Source organism: Miniopterus natalensis, chromosome 15, assembly GCF_054644295.1.
Source record: "Miniopterus natalensis isolate mMinNat1 chromosome 15, mMinNat1.hap1, whole genome shotgun sequence".
Lineage (NCBI taxonomy): Eukaryota > Metazoa > Chordata > Mammalia > Chiroptera > Miniopteridae > Miniopterus > Miniopterus natalensis.
In genome coordinates this window covers 47,877,915-47,889,843 of record NC_142095.1, presented here as the reverse complement: position 1 = coordinate 47,889,843, position 11,929 = coordinate 47,877,915, and the positions used below count along the sequence as shown (strand labels likewise).

The 11,929-nt window shown below is 46.1% G+C and overlaps 1 pseudogene; it reads left to right on the top strand.

Moving 5' to 3' along the window:
• Positions 1–10,847: 10,847 nt before the first annotated feature.
• On the top strand, positions 10,848–11,314 carry LOC107530426 (U1 small nuclear ribonucleoprotein C pseudogene; annotated as a pseudogene).
• Positions 11,315–11,929: the final 615 nt, after the last annotated feature.

Sequence of the window (11,929 nt, the reverse complement as noted above, 5' to 3'; positions counted from 1 at the left end):
ATCTTCGCCACAGCAGCCTTTCCTAATGTTGCTAATTTCCAAAATAAAGTTAAAATTGTCCATGTTTTAGAATAAAGCAAAAACTGGTTTACAAAGGAATAATAATTAAACTGGCATCACACTTCTTATCTGTGACACCAAATGCTAGAAGATAATAAGGAAATGCCTACAGAGTTCTAAGAATAAAGAATTATGAATTTTCACAAAAATTCATAGCAAAGATAAAACAAAAACATTTTCTGATACATGAGGATTCAGAAAGTGTACTACCCATGAACCTTTATGAACATCACTTGAGCATACCCTGATATAACATAAAACAACACAGAAAAAAAGAAAACTTTCTTATACAAAAAAAAACTGGTATATAAACCAGGCATACATTTCTCCTCATCTTCCTCAGCCACCACTAAAATGATGGTTAAAAAAGATTTTATATCTACATGGACACATGCATATATATCGCATACATATATGTGCCATAATATACAATAATAAAGAAAATGGGATAGGGAGCATATGAACATCTGAGCTACAACTTATCAATGACAGTGATACCATTGTAATTAGCTAGCTATTAATAATAGGAAAGGAGCCAAGGCCAGACCTTATAGGCATGTCATTTGGGCAGCTTCACCAGGGAGCTGCAATTTCACACTCCCCAGGGCACACCAGCCCATTCACTGCAGATCACTTTGGGGGAAGGAGTTCAACAAAGGAGAGATAGATGCATGCCCAGTAAAGGTGGGGTGACATAGGGAAAGTACTTGCTTGTCAGTCACACCTAGGAACAGAAATCATTGGCCAGAATGGGCGTGGTCACTGTAAGTGAAGTCCCATAAGCAAAGGGGTTCCCCCTCTCTTGCTGCTATTGGCTCTCTTGTTGTTCTTGGTTCCCTTGTTATCTTGGCTGGTGGCTCGCACTTTGCTTCCTTGCATTTGTCCCTATGACCCACGGCCATGGGGACCTCACGTGCAGGGGGAAACACAAGCTAAGCTAGCCTCGTGCTGGACTGGACCCATCCTCAACATGGAAAGGAAACTCTGGACACGGGCTCTGATTTTAGCTCTACTGAAACCCCAGCTACACTTCTTTTATGACTGGACTAAGGGAGATGGGACTCTGGAAGCCCAGGGATGGAATTCCATGGAAATAAAGCTTTCTAACATATCTCATGCTCCCACGGGGGTTTCTGTAAATGCTTATTCCAGTGGCACCCCAAAAACCCCTCTTCCACAAGCAGTCAGGGAAGAAAGCCCCTCTCCTATCCTGAAACAATAGCACTGCATGCTAGAAATAGCAGTGGGTTCAATATGTTGGGGGAAATTATTTTCAACCTAGAATTTTGTATTCAGTGAAATTATCAATCAAATGTCAAAGTAAAATGAGGACATCTGCAGATAAACAGGGATTTAATAAAATTGACTTCCAAGTGTTCTTTTTGGAAATCTGCTAGAGAATGTGCTCATGTAAAATCAGGCAGAGGTCAAGAAAGAAGAAACAGTAAGTCCAAAGCGACAGAGTAGAAAAAGCTTTGGGGACAGCAATATGGAGAACTCTGGGACGCTTGAGGTCTCTGGGAAAAAGGAGCAGGAGAGGAAGAGAGAGAAAGAAAGTCTGCTGGGCATTTAGAAAAATAACTGAAGTATGTGTATTTAAGTTGGGGTAATCTTTTTTCATTCAAGAATTTTTCACTGGCCCCTCATATTTAACGGTCTCCTATAGATGGTTAGAATTTTTTAAAGAAAGAATGCAAAAAAAAAAAAAAAAGAGTGGAGCTTATGGCCTGCCAAGGAGGGTTATGCAGCAAGAAGATAATCTTGCAAGCCCGGCTTCTCTCGCGGGAAAGTCCTCCATCCTGCACCGTTCACTTCACCCCACCAGGTGCCAGGCGTGCTCACCCAGAGCAGAGGCTTCCCTACAGCGGGCGGGGCTCCAGGAGGGAGACGCTCTGGTGACAAGTCCACTGGGAGGCACAGAACCGCGTGGTCGAGGTGGCTGTCATCTTCCTCCCCAAGAGAGGAGAGGCTGGGCCAGCGATGTGGCAGCGGGAGCAGGGCTCCCTCCCTCATCCTTGGAAGGGCCCGGGGCTGCCCCACACGACCCAGGGCCCCGAGGCCTTGACTGGGGGACAGCCCCATCTAGCGGAGATAAACCTGGGTGTGTTCACCCAAGAAATGAAAGGCTCCTGAAAGGGAATAGTTAAACTTACTGGATCAAACTTAGGTTTAACTGAATGTGGACATTTCACTAATTTCCTCCCACTCCCCAGTGAGTGGGGACCCAGAAGGATGGCCGGGTTAGATATACTCAAAATAAATATTCCCCATGTATGTAAGTCATAGCACTAAAATTTTGCAACCGGCTTTGTGCTGTATACATATCCTTTAGTTTCCAAGATGGGCTCCTACATGTGATTAAAATATATTAGTTTCCTTCCCCTTCTCCATCTCTGTTAATTTTTTCTTTACCTTCTTCCCACTATTACATGATAAAGAAGATGGAATTAGTGCAACATACCATTGTTTGAGCGAAATGAAAATCTAAATTCTCCAAAGAGATCTGCTGTTTAGGAAAAGTGTATGGAAACTCAAGCTGATCAATACTCCACCCCCACAGCCCAGCCCCCTGGCTTCAGCCTGAGGCAGTGTTTCTACCCCAGCTCTGCTCAGGCTCTGAAAGGAGACAGCCCCTTCCTAAGCCGGTGAAGCAGGCTTCAGGGCAGCACACAAGCAATGACCTCATTATGTATATTGCACATGTGTAGAAAAACACCAGATATTTCCATCTGTCCATCTTTATCTGCAGCAAATTGATTTCACAACTTGTACACATGCTAAACGCCAAGCCCCGTATAAAAATGTTTGCCAATCCCGCTAAGCCTCAAAATATCTTTCCAAACAATGGGAAACCGTGGAGTCCGAGGGTCCCAGAGAGGAAAAGTAACCCCGTGGTAAGGAGGAGGGGACATCCACGCCTTCGTGGTGTGAAGGGACGTCCACGTGCCAGGCACCGTCCCCGCTGGGCCTACACCCCAGAAGAAATGTGCTGCCCTGCCCTGCCCTGCCCAGTCCTGCCCTGCCCTGAGAGGCCCTGCCCTGTGAGGCCCTGCCCTGCCCTGTGAGGCCCTGCCCTGCCCTGCCCTGCCCTGCCCTGCCCTGCCCTGCCCTGCCCTGCCCTGCCCTGCCCTGCCCTGCCCTGCCCTGCGAGGCCCTGCCCTGCCCTGCCCTGCGAGGCCCTGCCCTGCCCTGCCCTGTGAGGCCCTGCCCTGCCCTGCCCTGTGAGGCCCTGCTCTGCCCTGCCCTGCCCTGCCCTGCCCTGCCCTGCCCTGCCCTGCCCTGCCCTGCCCGGCCCTGCCCTGCCCTGAGAGGCCCTGCCCTGCCCTGCCCTGCCCTGCCCTGCCCTGCCCTGCCCTGAGAGGCCCTGCCCTGCCCTGCCCTGCCCTGCCCTGCCCTGCCCTGCCCTGCCCTGCCCTGAGAGGCCCTGCCCTGCCCTGCCCTGCCCGGCCCTACCCTGCCCTGCCCGGCCCTGCCCTGCCCTGAGAGGCCCTGCCCTGCCCTGCCCTGCCCTGCCCTGCCCTGCCCTGCCCTGAGAGGCCCTGCCCTGCCCTGCCCTGCCCTGCCCTGCCCTGCCCTGCCCTGCCCTGCCCTGAGAGGCCCTGCCCTGCCCTGCCCTGCCCTGCCCTGCCCTGCCCTGCCCTGCCCTGCCCTGCCCTGAGAGGCCCTGCCCTGCCCTGCCCTGCCCTGCCCGGCCCTGCCCTGCCCGGCCCTGCCCCGAGCCCAGCGCGCGGCCCCATCGCAGGGGGAAGGCCTGGCATGGGGAAGGCCTGGCACGGGGGCACAGGGGTGTGAGCGCGCAGCAGGCGGCGTTCATTAAAAGCAGGCCCTGGGAGCCTCCGCTCAGGGAACGAGGGGCTCCGATTCATGAATCACCCACCTATGCTCTGCGAATAAGCAAGTGTTAGAGTCAGAATTTAAAATGTAGCAGTGAGCTGGTGAGCAAAAGGTGCTCCTGAGTTCTCAGGGGCCATGCCGGGGCCGGGGCCGTGGTCATTTGACCAGTTTCCCCGGACGCCGCGGCCTCTTTCCTCCCGGTGCTGTTCCCGGCTCCCGGGACCCTCTGCTCTGGGCTCCCCCTCGGGCGTCGTCCCTTCCCGCGCCTCACGGGCCCCGCAGGCTTGGCCGCGCCGCGCTCCCTCCCGCCCCTCGCCGGCCGCAGCTCCGGTCAGCGCCGGGAAGGTGGCCAAGCCCACCGCCTCGCCGGACCCAGCGCCTTCCCTCGCCTCCCCGCCTCCAGGCCCAGCCGGCTCTCCGCACAGCCCGCTCTGCCTGGTCGCCCCACGGCCACCGCGCCCGGCCCCGCGGCGGTGAGCTCAGGTGCACATCCCACCCTGGCTTCCCTGCCCCGCCGCCGGCGCCAGCCCGCTTTCCCCTAGGCCCCCACCCAGGAAGAAGCTGATACGCCCCCTTTCCTTGCAGCTGCATCTGATCCCAGAAGTGGAGTTCCCTTTCAGGTTCTGTGTTTCCCCGACATACAAATGGAGGCAGTGACAATTGGCTGCAGGACCCAGAGCAGGATCCAAAAGCATAACATAGACAAAAGCATTTTGAAAAGTAGAAAGTCATGCAAAAATGAGATGTTAGCCAGTAGCTCATAAACGTTAAAATATTTTTCATGTGGGAGGTTGTCATATATGCACAAGTGTGAGAACCAGGACTGTGTCGTGCTGAACCCGAAATCAAATCTGTGCAGCTCAGTACCCAGGAAAGTGTGGGGAGTATTTACTTTTTGGAACAGTGAAATGTAGGTTTAAGAGTTAATTTTAACTGTCTCTCAGAACGCTTCAAGCAAGACATACATGTGTAGATGCACATACTAGCTGCATATCACATTCACGTGTGACCGTAAACACATATAACCGCAGGCCAGAATTGCCTCCCTCTTTCTCCGACTCCCGGCTGTAGATCTACTCTGTTTTTATAAACTGAGGACTATAATTGTCCCAGGACTAAATCTCCCAGGCACATACGCACCCTGGGGTTAAAATCCAGAAGCCAGGAATGAAACCCAGGAATCCAGGATGACTGGGGGCCGGCCTCGGTACCACCTCCCTGGCCTCGGCAGCCTTGCAGGCTCTGGGAAAGGCCGGCCTCCCCACCTTCGTGTGTGTAGGCTCTGATTAGCTCAGCTGTTCTGCCTGCGACTCCTGCCATCACCACACCCACCACATACTTTAGAAAACACAGGATATCCCAGTCTTTATCACAAACCAGATGCTTTGGGTCAGGGGTGGGAACCAGAGCTGGCTCTCAACTGAATTTCATGCGGCCTGTGAGGCAAAGTAGCAAGAAGTCACAAAAACTGTTAACATTTGCACTCTTGCAAAACCTGAGAGGCCACAAAAAGTGTCTGTTTCTCCCTAGCTCACTATTTTTCTCTTTCTTCACTCTGCTCCTATTTGTAGGGGCTTGTTTTTTGTCAGTCCAGACTCTTTGCCTGTAGGTTTTTGTGTGTCCGTATCTTTGTAGTTTTCATTACTTTTGCGTGGGATGAGGGTACTGCCGAATTCTCAACTCAGGATAGTCTGGAAATGGGATAGGGCATGACTTTTTGCATGGATATTTCTGGTTTCCTACTGAAAAGGTATTGAGTGCTCTGATTTTTTTAACTCCATGTCTTCGGCACCTACATGCCTCGGACTTTCTCTCCTCCAGGCTTCCTAGACAAAATACCTGCGCCCTCACCCACTCACACCCACTCACACCCACTCACACCTTGGACCTGCGCCTTACCTCGCAGCAGTCTGATGATCCCTGGCCCTGGCCCTCTGCTGGAACTGCCACATCTCTCCCGTCCTCGCACTGCCAGGTCAGGAGCCCCTTGGCCGCCTGCGCCTCACTGCTCTCTCTAGGGCTCATCTGAAATTCTCTCCTGTTTCACGGCTCCCTTCTTCCCCGACAACTTCTCAGTTGCCTTTCCCCTGCCCTGCAACTGGGTTTCTCAGATTCTGTTCTTAGCTACTTTTTCTTCTCATTTACAGTATATGTTTGAGCTCCCGTATCCATTCAATCAAACTCAGCCAAGACTCCCACGTTCCACTGCTGACTTTGACTGAGGGCTGCCAGGGAGCACCCGTGGGCTTCCTGCCACCCGAGCTGCTCGCCGGCTCCAGGGAGACGCTCCGTGCTGTGCGGGTTCCTCCTGTGACCTTTCAAACGTGGCTGTGGCCTGATTCACGGCCAGGTCTCAGGCATCCCAACCTGAGGGCTGGAATGAGGTGCTTTGAACTTATCTCCGTATCCTGAAAGGATCTTTGGAATCGCATGTTTCAAGAACTGAGCTGTGTGACCTAAACTCTGTTAGAGCTTTTTCTCTAAATGAGAAGAGAGGACAAGGTAAACTCTAAGGGCAGACCCTTTTCAGTTCTTAAATACAAGCAAAGAAACTCCCCCCAAAACCCTTATATTTATTTTGCACATAGAGGTTACAAACTTTATATAAAAGGCTTTAAGTACTGTCAGTTTCGTTTCAGTCCTCCAGAAATGCACATGCAGAAAGGAAAGTGAGAACTGTGTGACTGTAACACTGTGACAATTGTTTTCATGGGTGGATTATGAGCACAATCTCATTAATACAAGTTCAAATGCTTACCCTCCACTTCAGCATATAACTCAGGTTAGCTGTTAAGGAACTATTGTTAACTAAGGCTATGTTCCCAGTATATCCAAGACAGCAGTGTAGTTAATTAATGGTAATAACAATAAATACTCATAGAGTGTTCATATGTGCCAGGCATGCGAAAAGAGTTTTTCAAGCTTATTGCATCCTCACAAAAATCTGGTAGATTATATTATTAGCCCTATTTTATATATGAGAAAACTGAAACTCTGAGAGTTTAAGCAATCTGCTTATAGTCATCAAAATCACTATAATTCCTGTTCATAAGACCAATATAAAATACTTAGAAAATGTGTTACATGTTTTCTATTTGTTAATATTAATATCTAGGTTTCTTTCACCAGATTTTACAGTTGTGCACATATTTGTAGAAGAGCAAAGAAAGAAAGTTATCTATCAAATCCCACTTGCTTCTAACAGAACAAACAATAGAAAATATTCTATATATACATGATAAGGATAATTTTAAATGGTTACATCATAATGTTCAATTTGGTTTTCATTATAAGATAAAAATATATCTTGAAATGATGGATTTTAATTAAATTAAATCATATGATTTTAATTTGGTCCTAGAAAGCTGGTTATTAGGTACTTAAAAGTCAATAATCACTGCACTATATGTTAAATAATTCCATGACCACATAAAATTATAAACAAAAGATACCTAAATATGATTAAGGTTTGTACATGTTTACAAAGTGAGATTAACTATTTAACTTATTTTTTATTGTGAAATATATCATACCTATAAAAGAGGAGAAAAAATATTTACTTATGAAGTAAAGAATAACTCATTCACTTAGTACACAAATACATATTAGAAGCTTATTAGAGGGATTTTCAGATTCAGCACTGAAATGTAAAGAGCTCAAAAGTTGTCACTGTAAACCTTGTGTCAACGCAAGAAACATTCAAACCTGTAAAGAATTTTTGTGAGTTTATTTGAGCCAAACTGTCGACAATTTCTGGGAAGCAGAATCTCAACAGGTTGAGATAATGCTGCAGAGGATGGCAGTTTTGCATCTTATTTTATACATTACAATCAAAAGAGAAGGCACAAGTGGGTTACATGAAGTCCATCGGTGTTAGATTAGGGAGGCAGGAGAAAGCAAAGTGGGGAAACCTTTGGGATTGGATAAAAAACAAAATGACAGACACATATTTCTTTTACATAGGTGTGGGTGTGGGATAGTTAACAGTCAACAATGAACTCAATAACAATGCGGGGATTTGTGGTCTCCACAGAGCAGTGCCTGTGCTTTGAGGGGTCCAGAGAAAAGAAATTACTTTGACATTCCAAAGGTACATTATCTTAGATACAGAAAGACAGTAGGCAGGCTTAATTAAGGTAAAAACTGACCTTTGTCAGGGAAGATTTCTAGCCTAGAACATGACTACCCACCATAAACTGCTTTTAGTTAAAAAGTTTTAATTTCAGGCCGTCCTTTGTGGTTATTTTAGGGCTCTGAGTTTGCAAGGTCTCCACACAGACCATCTCTGAGCTTGTCGGGTTAGCATGTGGCCCCTTTTTGCCCACACTTGCAGCAAGAAAAAGCTGCTAGACTGAGAATCAGTGACTTGTCTTGTACCCATCAGAGAAATTAGGTTGCCAGACAGTTACCCTGAAATCTGGAGTATCAGTGAGTCCAGGCACTTCCAGTAAAAAAATCTGTTGACTTGGACCATGTTAGACAGACGTGAGCAGAGAGAGCAAAGACGATGGGCCAGGTATAGAAACTCACCAGGGCAGAAAGCCCCAGATGCCTAGCAAGGGGCAAAACTGGGAAAACAAGAACCTTGTCCCCAGGGTAACCTGTCCTCCCCCAGCATATCGCTGGCCATGGGGTTCAGATGCCCTGAGCGTTTCCTCCCTAAAGAGAACCCCTAGGCCTCAGTTGTATTTCAGCTCCAGGCCCAGAAAAGCAGCAAAACCAGACAAGGGATGCAGTGGCTGCCGCAGAGCAGCTACAGTGACTGATGACCCTGTGCCCTGGCACCGACCAACCAGTGGGGGCCACGGCCCTGAAAGAGGGCACCTGGAGAGCTGATGATATTCTATTGAGGCCCTGCCCTGAGACCTCCCCTAAGACTCCCACCTGCAAGAGAGAGAGAAATACCCTCAGGACAAAGAACTGAGTGCACGCTCCTCACCAGGGGAGCAGACCAGTGCCATCCCCATCCCCCTTCTTCCCTCCAAGGGGACCCCAGAGACTCTCAACCAGGGGGGCCAAAGCTGCCCAGCCAGGCTCTCCTGTTGCCTCTTCTGTGACCTTCCTTGCCTCATTGTCCTAAGTATATTTTTGCTGCCATCATGAACCCAATACCCTTTGACTCAGTGCTGTGTAGCCCTTCCCTCTGGATATCCTCCGCCCCCTTTCCTTAAATAAATGCAATTTTTCTTTATCCACTGTCTGAGATGGCTATTTAGCCTGCTCACGCACCACTGATGTTAACCTTTCAGACCAGAAGTCTCAAGAGCCATAAATTGGTAAGGACACTTAAATAGTAATTTTGATGAATTTCTGAAGGCTGAGTTTGGACAAGCATAAGAGAACTCCTGGGAACTACAGTCTTAGAGGAATCACTATGTTTGTGTGGACTTTACCTACAGCAACCCTACTAGATTCTCATAGAGAAGATCTGAGTGTGCCTCTGTCAGGAGGGGAGGGGTAATCCTTGTGAAATATACCCAGAGCCTTTTGAATACAAAGATCTACTGTCCCGGGGAAAATACTATGAATGAAGCTGATAAATGACTAGAGGAAGAGCTAGCCTTCCTGTCTCACCTAAGAGGAAAAAGAAAAAATACAGTCAATAGGGGTCAAGTCTCAAGGAAATGAATTAGGAATGCTGCAGCAGAGAAGGGAAGATGGGACAAGGGAAAAGAAAAAGCTATGTCACTTGAGCTGTGTCTGTGACAGTCACAGTCCCTGACACAGGCCCATCGAAACACTGAGACTTAATCAAAACACTTGACAGTGCTCTCCCCCACCCATACCATACTGAAACTGGACACAATGGATCCGGGCTGCCTGTCAGAGATCTTGGAATCGTCTGAGTGGGAATTAAAATAATTCTGATTAACATGTAAGGGCTCTAATGGAGAGGGCAGACAAACGCAAGAACAGATGGGTAATTAAGAAGAGAGAAAGAAACTCTAAGAAAGAATCAAAAGAAAATACTAGAAGTCAAAAACACAGTAAAATAAGTGAAAAATGTCTTGGATGGACTCATCAGTAGACGGACATGCCTGAGGAAAGAATCCATGAATTTTAATATATGTCAGTAGAAATTTTGAAAACTGACATGAAAAGAGAAAAAATAATGAAAACAATGCAACAAAATATCCAAGAACTGTGGAAAATTATAAAAGGTTTAACATATGTAGAAAGAAGAGAAAGAAGCAGAATAAATATTTGAAGTAATAATGACTGAGAATTTTTCAAAATTAATGACAGACACAAAACTGCAGACCTAGGAAGCTTGGAGAACACCAAGCAGTATAAATAACAAAAAACTTTACATAGGCATATCATATTCAAACTGAAGAAAGCCAAAGAGAAATAAAATTTTGAAAGAAGTTAGTTGAAAAATATGCCTTATTTACAGAGGAGCAAGAATAAGAATTACATCATACTTCTCTTTGGAAGCTATACAAACAACAAGAGAGTGGAATAAAATATTTAAAAGGTTGAAACAAAAGCCCCACCAACCTAGAATTCCAGATGTAGTAAAATTATCCTTAAAAATGAAGGAGAAATAAGGACTTTCTCAGACAGACAAAATCCAAAGGAATTCATCACCTGCAGACCTGCCCTGTAAGCAATGTTAAAAGAAGTTCTTCAGGTACTGACAAGATGATATGGGTCAGAAACTTAGAGCTACATAAAGAAGTAAACGGTGTCAGAGAAGGAACAGATGAAGGTAAAAGGAAATATTTTATTTTTTTATATTAATCTAAAGGAATGACTGTTTAAAGTAAAAATAGTAAAAATATATTGAGTGGTTATAGCATAAGGATAAGTGAAATGAGTAACAACGTCACAAGGGATGAAAAGGAAGAATTGAGAAGTCTCTTATAAGATACCTGCACTACACGTGAAGCAGCACAGTGTTGTTTAAAGGTGAACTTAGTTTTAAAAATGCATATTGCAGGCAGAACAACATGCCCAAGTTTTATTGTGACTACTGCAATACATACCTCACTCATGACTCCCCATCTGTGAGAAAGACATGCTGCAGTGCTAGCAAACACAAAGAGAATGCAAAAGACTGCTATCCGAAATGGATGGAAGAGCAGGTTCAGAGCCTGATTCACAAAACAACTGTAGCATTTCAGCAAGGAAAGATACCTCCTACTCCATTCTCTGCTCTTCCTCCTGCAGGGGCAATGATCCCACCTCCCTCCAGTCTTCTGGGTCCCCTTAAACCTGGAATGATGCCAGCACTCCATATGGGGGCCCCTCTCATGATGCCAATGATGGGTCTTCCTCCTCCTGGGATGATGCCAGTGGGACCTGTTCCGGAATGATGTCGCACATGCCAATTATGCCTGGATCCCCAATGATGATACCTCCCACCTATCCCATGATGGTGCCCACTCAGCCAGGAATGGCTTGACCAGACAGATAAGGAGAGAGAGGAGCCTCTTTCTATCACTCTTATATTACTTATTCTACTTCACCAGGAGATCATGATGCTGTGACTTTGAGTGTTTTCTAACAGCATGACAAGGAAGACTCCCTCTCTTTTCCTATCAAACAGAGAATAATTTTGGAGGGGGCTAGGAGGCCCAAAAAGAGCAATTTTCATTTGTATTGTGAAATGTGAAAATAAAATTGACAACTCTTTTAGTTTAAAACAAATGTATAGTGTAAATCTAGGGCAACAACTAGAAGAAAATTTTAAGATGTGTAATTAATGAGCTAAGAAAGAAAATAGAATCATATAAAATGCTCAATAAAAATCAGAAAAAACAAATAGACAGTAAAACAGAGGGAAAAAAGATACAAAGCATAAGACAAGTAGAAAACAGTAATAAATACACTAGATATCAATCCAACTATACAATAATCACACTAAACACAAATGGTCTAAATATACAGATTAAAAGAGATTTTACAGTAGACATAAAAACAAGTACAAAGTATAAATTGTCTCTAAGACTACTTTAAATATAAAGATTCAGATAGTTAAATAAAAGAGGGGGATGGAGAGAGTTACATCAAGTTAGCATTATTTAAAGAA